Below are 9,838 nucleotides of genomic sequence, written 5' to 3' on the forward strand. Positions count from 1 at the left end.
GACACTGGGACACTCCAAGGAAACAGGGACAACACGCTCAGCAGCCTGGCACACCACAGCCCCCAAACCTGCCCAGGCTCCAGCTGCTGCACAGACCTGTGGCCACACAGGACCCAAACCCACCCCCAGCACAGACAACCCTGGGCAGGTCAAGCTGCTCATTCCCAAACACAACCAAACATCCAGTGCCACTGTCTGCCAGCCCCTGCTCCCAGCAACCAATCACCTTTCCCATTTCCTTCCTTTACAGCTCCTTGCATTCACATTCTACTATCAAACCATCAGCAGCAAATTTAGCTCTTACTAGAACCAATCCAGCTTGGCTTCCTAATTCTAGAGGATACTGGGTTTGCCTTACCAGGAGAGACTCTGGCTTAGGGGTAATTCTTACAGGTTCTGTCCTTGTCCATTTGCTGGAATTCCACTGGCCCACACGACAGGAACAACTGCAGCTGCCACTTCAGTCAGGACCTTGCTGCTGACAGGAGTTATTATCCCTCTGTAAACATCAAACTGCTTCAATACAAACAATCCAGTGGACACTACAACTCCTTGGCACTTTCAGTGGAACCAGTGCAAGTCAGTTCCTAAGTTACACAAGGTTTTCTTCTAAAGTTGTAATTAATTAAGACATCAAAAAAACAACAACTGTGAGATAAGAGATCCCCCCTATAGTTCTACTTTCAGGGAAAAAAACCCCAAACCCCCCTCCCCAGTACTACAATAGCTCAGGCTCCCAGAAAGGCCCAGGGGCTGGGCTGGGCTTTTGGCTGCCCTGGAGCACAGGCAGGAACACGATGTCACCACCCCACGGGCACAGCTGAGAACCCAAAGAGCAGCCACACCAGCAGCTCCTGCCAGCCCTGCTGGGCTGGGCCTTGGGGAGGAAGGGCACTGGCCTTTCTTCCTGCCTAGGAGCAAAGAGCCTCCTTGCTGAGCACTTCTCCTGCCAAGGCCATCAGCTCAGATGGGAAGTTCATCAAGGGCAACTTCCTGGAATGAGAAACATTCCTGTTCCCTGGACAATCTCTTTCCAACTGAACTCAGAAGTACACACAAAACTTCAGGTGTTACCTAAAATTTCTTACAAGAACCTCTGAGACTCAAGTGGTGAGTTTTAGAAGCCAGGCAATCTTTGATTCCTATGCTCTTGAATCATTCCAGCCCACCAGGGGCCCTGGCAATCAGATCCCAAAGGGCACACAGAGGTGTCCCCACTGCAGATGATGGGAGGGGTCAGCAATACAAGAGGATTCATTTTCCTTCCCTGCATTCCTGTTCCACATTCAGGGCATTTCCCAACACTTATCACCATACACACCTACCCTTAGAAGGTTTCCAAGGGGCTTCACCGAGGGCCTTCCCAGGTCTGCTCTGTCTGGAGCCCTCAAAGTCCTCAGGGCCTGCCTGAGGAACCTCAACACAACTCACCTGCTTACACAGCAACTTGGTGCTGCTTGCCTGCTGCCTCACTTCCCTTCTTCCTTCTTTCTTCACCTCCCTTGCTTGGTCCCTTTCAATTCCTTGGCTCAGCTCTGTGCACTTTCCAGGTTACATCCCACTGCAAAAAGGATCAGCTCTTGTTACATCTCAACACTCAGACAGCATTCCCCCTTTTTCCTGAAACTCGACCACTAGGCCAGTGTCTCCTTATTTAAAGCAGAGTTTGACTCCTCAGTGACAACAACAGCTACAGCCCTGAATCCTAACACAGGCTGAGACACAAACACGGATGGGAACTCTGAAGGATCCACTTTGTCCTGCTCACCAACCAAAAGGAGCTTTCTGAACTCAAGAAGAACAGACCCCAGGTCCTTTTTCTGCAATGTCAACTGCTATCAATGTGACCCACAAGACCTGGAAAGGCCCTTCCCACTTCACCTGCAGGGCTGGCAGTGCCACCACTGGACACGGACCCAGGGGCTGGGCAGGAACGGAGGGGCTGGGGCGTCCAATCCATCGGCCCAGGCGGCACCAGGAGTTCCTGCAGTTCCTGCAAGGAAGAGCCTCAAGACAACAAGGGATTAGGAAGATCATTTTAAACTTTAATAGGCATATCTCCTGGAATATGGGGAGTTTGACAAGGCCTACTGGTGCAATAAGGACACACTCAAGGCTATCTATTCAAAGGATCTACCAGCACTCAAAAGCTGTCACTGTCCTTCTTCCAGGGAGAACTCAGGAAACGCTGTTGGCCAAGAGCCTCCTGGAGGATTTCCAGCTTTTGGGGCTCCCTTTTAACCATTTTTCCCATCCCTGTAGCTGGGACTATCACCTGCCCTACAGGGGGAACAGCCCACAAAGTTCACTTGCAGGGATGCCATTAACTCAAAGTCCCTTCTCAGGGGGGTCACTGCACACCTTGGCCTTTGTTTGCCCTCCCCACCAAAGATGATTCCAACACTTCTGACACATCTGGCAGACCCAGAGCTCTCCTCAGGGAATGCTTCAGCTGCTTAAAGGCTGCCCTTGCACCATCTAGCCAAGGCAGCAAATGCTTACAGGCTGTTGGAAAAGTTGGCAGAACAGTCTTACCACACATCCAGAGGGAGCAATCCAGAGTCCAGCCCGTCCTACCATTCCCAGGAAGGCAGTTCATGGGCTGTCTGGGGCTCAGGGAGGAGTCAGGGGGCTTCTTTGCTTCCTTCCTGCTTTCCAGATTTTCTCCTTCCAAAGCAAAGGTTTCTTGGCTTTCCTTGCTCAAGGAGATGCAGCAAAGGCCATCTTTTCAATCCAATACTGGAAACTCCTCGAGGTTGTCATTCAAGGTGCTTCTCTCAGGTCCTGCACTCATCAATCACCTTGGTCATTGGTTTCTTGGCATATTCTTGCATTCACGTCCTACAAGCAAACCAGGATGAGCAAATTCAGCTGTTACTGCAACCAATCCAGTCTGGCATTCTGATTTTAAAGGATACTGGCTTTGCCTTATCAGGAGAGATCCCACATTAGGGGTAATACCTACAGGTTCTGCCCTCTTCCACTCTCCTGGAAGTCCACTGGCCCACACCACAGGAACAACTGCAGCTGCCACTTCAGTGGGGACCTTGCTGCTGACAGGAGTTATTCCCTGCACAACAAGAGCTGCTGCTTGGACACATTGAGTTTCAGCAATTACAGTTTCAATATCCCCAGTTTTCAATTTAATTTCTGCCTCAAGTTTTCCAGTCCATCTCTTCCTAGCAGAGGTTTGGGTGAGTTTGGCCAAGAGAGAAACTCAGGAATTCCCCAGTGTTTTCCCAGTTTAACCCCTGTCACACCAATCACCTTAACACTGCCAGCCCTTAATTCTCCCTCTATTGGGTTAAGGACTGAGGAAGTTGGACCTGTGTCTGAGCAGGACATGTTCAAACCAAATGCTGGGGACTGGAACACACACCTGGCACTCCTGCAGCTCTTACCATTACATTCAAGAGAAAAAAGCCAATTGGACCATCACTGCTCGTTTCTTAATCCCAATCACACACTTCTTTGGCACTTGGAGCACTACTTTTATCACCCAATTCCAGTCCATTAGAGAGCTCCATGTCTAGCAGGGACAGGGACCCCTGGGATACTCTCAGCAATGCCTGAATCCATTGCAGGGACCTTGCTTTGAGCTCCCCAGGGCCGGGCACCCCGAGGATCTCCCCGAAGAATCCTTTCGGTGCGCGCTGGAGTCCTCGGGGTGCCCCAACCCGGGGGGCACCCACAGCACTGTCCCTCCAGGGGGCCAATTTGGTCCCAAGGCTTCAATGGACAGCCCAAAAGGCATTTCAAGAGTCCTTCTTTGGAACCCACCAATGGGTACGGGGAGGAAGCCACAAGAAGGCCTCATTTCTAAAGGCAGGGGGATCTTGCCTGTGTCCCAGACTGGTCCGGGGATCTGAGGCCCTTCCCGAGAAAATCTCGGTGCCGGCGTGAAGGGCCAGAGATCCCTTGGAGCCACGGGAGAGCAGGCACAGAGTCCCTTCTGCAGGGCCAATTTTGCTGCCTGAACTCAGCTCTTCAAAGAAACCTCTAAGACTCAGCTGGTGAGTTTTAGAAGCCAGGCATTCCTTGCTTACAACACCCTGCCATGATCCCAGCCCGACGGGTGTCCTGGCAATCAGCCTCCAAAGGGCACACACAGGTATCTCCACTGCAGGTGATGGGAGGGGTCAGCATTACAGGAGGATTCATTTTCCTTCCCTGCATTCCTGTTCCATACTCACGACATTCTCCAACACTTATCACCATACACACCTACCCTTAGAAGGTTTCCAAGGGGCTTCACCGAGGGCCTTCCCAGCTCTGCTCTGTCTGGAGCCCTCAAAGTCCTCAGGGCCTGCCTTAGGAACCTCAAGACAACTCACCTGCTTACACAGCAACTTGGTGCTGCTTGGCTGCTGCCTCACTTCCCTTCTTCCTTCTTTCTTCACCTCCCTTGCTTGGTCCCTTTCAATCCCTTGGCTCAGCTCTGTGCACTTTCCAGGCTACATCCCACTGCAAAAAGGATTAGCTCTTGTTACATCTCAACACTCAGGTATCATTCCCCCTTTTTCCTGACACTTGGCCACTAGGCCAGTGTCTCATTATTTAAAGCAGAGTTTGACTCCTCAGTGACAACAACAGCTACAGCCCTGAATCCTAACACAGGCTGAGACACAAACACGGGTGGGAACTCTGAAGGATCCACTTTGTCCTGCTCACCAACCAAAAGGAGCTTTCTGAACTCAAGAATAATAGACCCCAGGTCCTTTTTCTGCAACTTCAGCTGCCATAAATGTGACCCACAAGACCTGCAAAGGCCCTTCCCACTTCACCTGCAGGGCTGGCACTGCCACCACTGGACACGGACCCAGGGGCTGGGCAGGAACGGAGGGGCTGGGGCGTCCAATCCATCGGCCCAGGCGGCACCAGGAGTTCCTGCAGTTCCTGAGGGGAGAGCCTCAAGACAACAAAGGATTAGGAAGACCATTTTAAACTTTAATAGGCATATCTCCTGGAATACGGGGACTTGGACAAGGCCTACTGGTGCAACAAGGACACACTCAAGGCTATCTATTCAAAGGATCTACCAGCACTCAAAAGCTGTCACTGTCCTTCTTACAGGGGGAACTCAGGAAACTCTGTTTGCCAAGAGCCTCCAGGAGGATTTCCAGCTTTTGGGGCTCCCTTTTAACTATTTTTCCCCATCCCTGTAGCTGGGACTATCACCTGCCCTGCAGGGGGAACAGCCCACAAAGTTCACTTGCAGGGATGCCATTAACTCAAAGTCCCTTCTCAGGGGGGTCACTGCACACCTTGGCCTTTGTTTGCCCTCCCAAGCAAAGATGATTCCAACAGTTCTGACACATCTGGCAGACCCAGAGCTCTCCTCAGGGAATGCTTTAGCTGCTTGAAGGCTGCCCTTGCACCATCTAGCCAAGGCAGCAAATGCTTACAGGCTGTTCTGAAAAGTTGGCATAACAGTCTTACCACACATCCAGAGGGAGCAATCCAGAGTCCAGCCCGTCCTACCATTCCCAGCAAGGCAGTTCATGGGCTGGCTGGGGCTCAGGGAGGAGTCAGGGGGCTTCTTTTCTTCCTTCCTGCTTTCCAGATTTTCTCCTTCAAAAGCAACAGCCATCTTTTAAACCTAAGGTTGTCATTCAAGGTGCTTCTCTCAAGTCCTGCAGTCATCAATCATCTTGGCCATTGGTTCCTTGGCAGGTTCTTGCATTCACGTCCTACAAGCAAACCAGGATGAGCAAATTTAGCTGTTACTGCAACCAGTCCAAGCTGGAATTCTGATTTTAAAGGATACTGGCTTTGCCTTACCCATATAGATCCCACATTAGGGGTAATACCTACAGGTTCCGCCCTCTTCCACTCTCCTGCAGTTCCACTGGCCCACACCACAGGAACAACTGCAGCTGCCACTTCAGTCGGGACCTTGCTGCTGACAGGAGTTATTCCCTGCACAACAAGAGCTGCTGCTTGGACACATTGAGTTCCAGCAATTACTGTTTCAACATCCCCAGTTTTTAATTTCATTTCTGCCTCAACTTTTCCAATCAATCTTTTCCTAGCACAGGTTTGGGTGAGTGTGGCAAAGAGGGAAACTCAGGAATTCCCCAATGTTTTCCCAGTTTAACCCCTGTCACACCAGTCAGCTTAACACTGCCAGCCCTTAATTCTCCTTCTCTTGTGTTAAGGACTGAGGAAGTTGGACCTCGGTCTGAGCAGGACAGGTGCAAACCAAATGCTGGGGACTGGAACACACACCTGGCACTCCTGCAGCTCTTACCCTTATATTCAAGAGAAAACAGCCAATTGGACCATCACTGCTCATTTCTTAATCCCAATCCCACACTTCCTTTGCACTTGGAGCACCACTTTTAGAACCCAATTCCAGTCCATTAGAGAGCTCCATGTCTAGCAGGGACAGGGACCCCTGGGATACTCTCAGCAATGCCTGAATCCATGGCAGGGACCGTGCTTTGAGCTCCCCAGGGCCGGGCACCCCGAGGATCTCCCCGAAGAATCCTTTCGGTGCGCGCTGGAGTCCTCGGGGTGCCCCAACCCGGGGGGCACCAACAGCACTGTCCCTCCAGGGGGCCCAATTTGGTCTCAGGGGTTCAATGGACAGCCCAAAAGGCATTTCAAGAGCCCTTCTCTTTGGAACCCACCAACGGGTACAGGGAGGAAGCCACAAGAAGGCCTCGTTTCTAAAGGCAGGGGGATCTTGCCTGTGTCCCAGACTGGTCCGGGGATCTGAGGCCCTTCCCGAGAAAATCTCGGTGCCGGCGTGAAGGGCCAGAGATCCCTTGGAGCCACGGGAGAGCAGGCACAGAGTCCCTTCTGCAGGGCCAATTCTGCTGCCTGAAAACAGCTCTTCAAAGAAGCCTCTAAGACTCAGCTGGTGAGTTTTAGAAGCCAGGCATTCCTGCACACCGTGAGATATTTTAAAAGCTTACTGAGTGAAAAAACATCAAACTTTTATCAGTGACATCTGATCTCAAACAGACAGCTCCTTTCTCCTTTCAGTACAAAATTATTTTCAGGGAATCATTTAACATGAAGTGCCCAGGAACCCCAGACTGTGCTTTCCAGAACAGAAAATAAACAGAGGGAAGGAGCTTTGCACGAGTGTAACATACTCCAGAACACACCTGACTTTAGTTTTACTCTTGATGTTCAAATATAGCAGAAGACAAAAACTCCAGCAGGAGAGCTGGCACATTACCCATGGTACCCTGAAAGTCCATCTTAAGAGAGCTGGAGAAAATCGCAGTTGTGCCAGTCCCTTTTGCCTGCAGATGCCTGGGGATCCTCTCCATCCACCTCATGCTCTCCCAACAGCAGAAAGGGTGACCTCGGGGACATGGTGGCACTCGACATCCTGCTGAGAGAGCAAGGAAACCTTTAGCATAAAGGGGAGTTGGAATCTAAAACTTCCTTTCCTGGGACCTTTGTGAAGCCTGCAACCAAGAGGGGGAAAATTTGCATCTCCTTTGGTGCAGGTGTCAACAGAGGCCAACAGAGCTTGCACCTTTTTCAGACAACCGTGCCCCTTTTGGCTCCCTGGCAGCTCCAATGGCACCAGAACCCCCTTCCTGCACACCCACGGCTGTCACACACAGCCACCCACACACCTTTGCTCCAGCCCACACGGGGCCAACATTTCCTCACCCTGCACATCCCAAGGGCAGTAGTTTGGCTAGAGAGCACAGCAACCCCCCTGTCCTCACAAACTGCCTCCCTGCAAAAATGGAATCATTTCTCCTGGACACTTCGCCCACAGTCAAGGGCTTTTCAAATGTGCTCAGGGTCCCTCCCAGCTTCTGCCTGTCCTTGCATTTCAAGGCATGGGCATATTCTATCTGCCAACAGCAAACCCAGCTCCTCACTGGCAGTATAAGCCCTGCATTAATGGAGCACCAAGAAACTGAGACCAGTCTTCGCCTCGTAACCCTGCACGGGGAAAGGCTTTGGGATTCCGAGGCAACCCCTGAGGCACCCAGAGAGCAACAGCCCCGCAGTCCTGCCACGGCTCCCCCAGGGTCACCCGGCAGGGAAGGGGCTTACCCGGCCCCCGCTGCCCAGCACAACGCGCCCCTAAACGCCCCCCGGCTCCCCCGGTCACAAACCCAGCGGCCAAGGCGCTCTCCCCTCCGCAGCCCGGGCAGCAGCGGGGCCGCACCCTCAGCCCTCACACACACAACCGGCCCCACCGCCCCCCCGCCGGCCCTTTATACCGCGGGCCGGCAGCGCTGCCCAATCAGCGCTCGAGCGCCGCCGCCCAATCCCAGCCCGCCGGTCCCCGTGGCCCCGCCCCGCCCGCTCCGCTGAGGGAGATCGGGAACTGGGGACAGGAACCTGCTGCTGGGGGAGACACCCTGGACATGGAATTGCACACGGGCACCTGAAGCCCAGGCGATTTGCTTGCCTCGGCAAGGCCCTGCGTTGCTCCCAGTCACAGGAAGTCTCTGTTTCCCTGCCCATCCCCGGAGACAGGCGGCCCCTAAAATCCCCGGCAATCAGGAAGCACAGGCTGCAGGAGCTGGCAGGACCCAGTGGCCGTGTGTGCCGTGTGACACCGTGTCCTGCAGCCCCACGGACCTGCACAGCAGGGACAGGTCCTGGCAGCGTTTCAGTGCCGAGGCCAAAGCTGGGGCTCAGGGACAGCTGGGGCACATGGCAGCTCTGGGAATCTCTGCCATGGATGTCTGGGCATTCCAGGACTGCCTGCTGGGCAAAGGAGCTTCTCTGCAGACTGTGGAACCAACAGGTCTCATGGACTGTAAGAAGCCAAAACTGCTGCAGGACTGTAGAGGAATCTGGGTCAGAAGAGACAGTTCAAGGTCTCTCAGTCTGACCTCCTGCTCAGGCCACAGTCACCGATGGGATCGGACAGGGCTGCTCAGGGAGGGATCCAGTCATGTTTTGAAACATTCCACGGATGGGGATACAACAACCTCCCCAGGCAACCCATTCCATGAGCGACTGCCCTGACAAAATACCTCCCCCTCCCATGCGGTTGGAAGCAACAGCTGGGCTGGCAGGAGCAGAACCTCCCTGCTGGGCCATTCCCCAGCAGCCCAAATGCCCTGCACAGGGCTTGGTGCGGAGGCCTGGGCGGCTCGTTCCTCCAGCTGGGCATTTTAGGAGCTGCCCTTGCCCCGTCCCTGCCAAGTCCCTCTGGCAGTGGTGCAGCTCCTCAGCTGGAGTGCCTCTGAGGGACCCCCGGCCACGTTTCCCAGCAGCTGAAGGAAGGGAGGGTCACCCCCCAAGCTGGGCTGCCTTTCTCTCGCTGCCTTTTCCCCACCTTTACACTGCAGTGACAAGAGCTGCACTTTCCCAGGGAACGGGGCAGTGCCAGGGCAGAGCAGCAGGCAGGAACCCCCTTCTTTTCTGCAGGCCAGTGACTAACTGTGTGTGAAGGGACAGCGACTCTGGTACCAACTCCACCTCCCACTTCTTGTCACAGATCGATCTGAGGCACTTGTCAGGTCAATACCTGCCCTTTTCAGGAGCACCAGGCTTGTGGTCAGTGTCCTCACTGTAGCCCACGAATCCCTCTAGGTGTTAAATCAGCCTCTCTGTCCTGATTCTTCCAATGAAGAATTAGCGTTTAATGAGAGATACAAATTATCCTGAGAGTGTCTATGTTACAAGCTCAGTTTGGCACTGTTGCTATCCTGGAAAGTGTGGGACAGGGACTGTCAATTCTCCTTATGCTGCTCTTAAACACCATCCCTACATTCCCAGGAGAACTCTGGAGGGAGAGACAGAGAGTTTAAACCATGAAACCTTGGCATCGCAATTGTTATTTCTAAGGATGTGTTTCTATCTGATACAGTTGTTGGGGCGATTACTCTGGAGAGTGTTTTGT

The 9,838-nt window shown here is 53.1% G+C and overlaps 1 long non-coding RNA gene across 1 annotated transcript; it reads right to left on the reverse strand.

The window, feature by feature from the left end:
* Positions 1-243: 243 nt before the first annotated feature.
* LOC120323172 lies at positions 244-1,473 on the reverse strand. The gene is made up of 2 exons (XR_005563386.1): positions 1,432-1,473; positions 244-993 (listed from the first exon to the last, which is right to left on the reverse strand). It is a non-coding gene; the product is annotated as an uncharacterized LOC120323172 (long non-coding RNA).
* Between the last annotated feature and the right edge of the window lie 8,365 nt (positions 1,474-9,838).

The sequence above is a fragment of the Pipra filicauda genome, unplaced genomic scaffold (genome assembly GCF_003945595.2).
Source record: "Pipra filicauda isolate LSUMZ 115617 unplaced genomic scaffold, ASM394559v2 scaffold1090_size30198_pilon, whole genome shotgun sequence".
NCBI classification, from domain to species: domain Eukaryota; kingdom Metazoa; phylum Chordata; class Aves; order Passeriformes; family Pipridae; genus Pipra; species Pipra filicauda.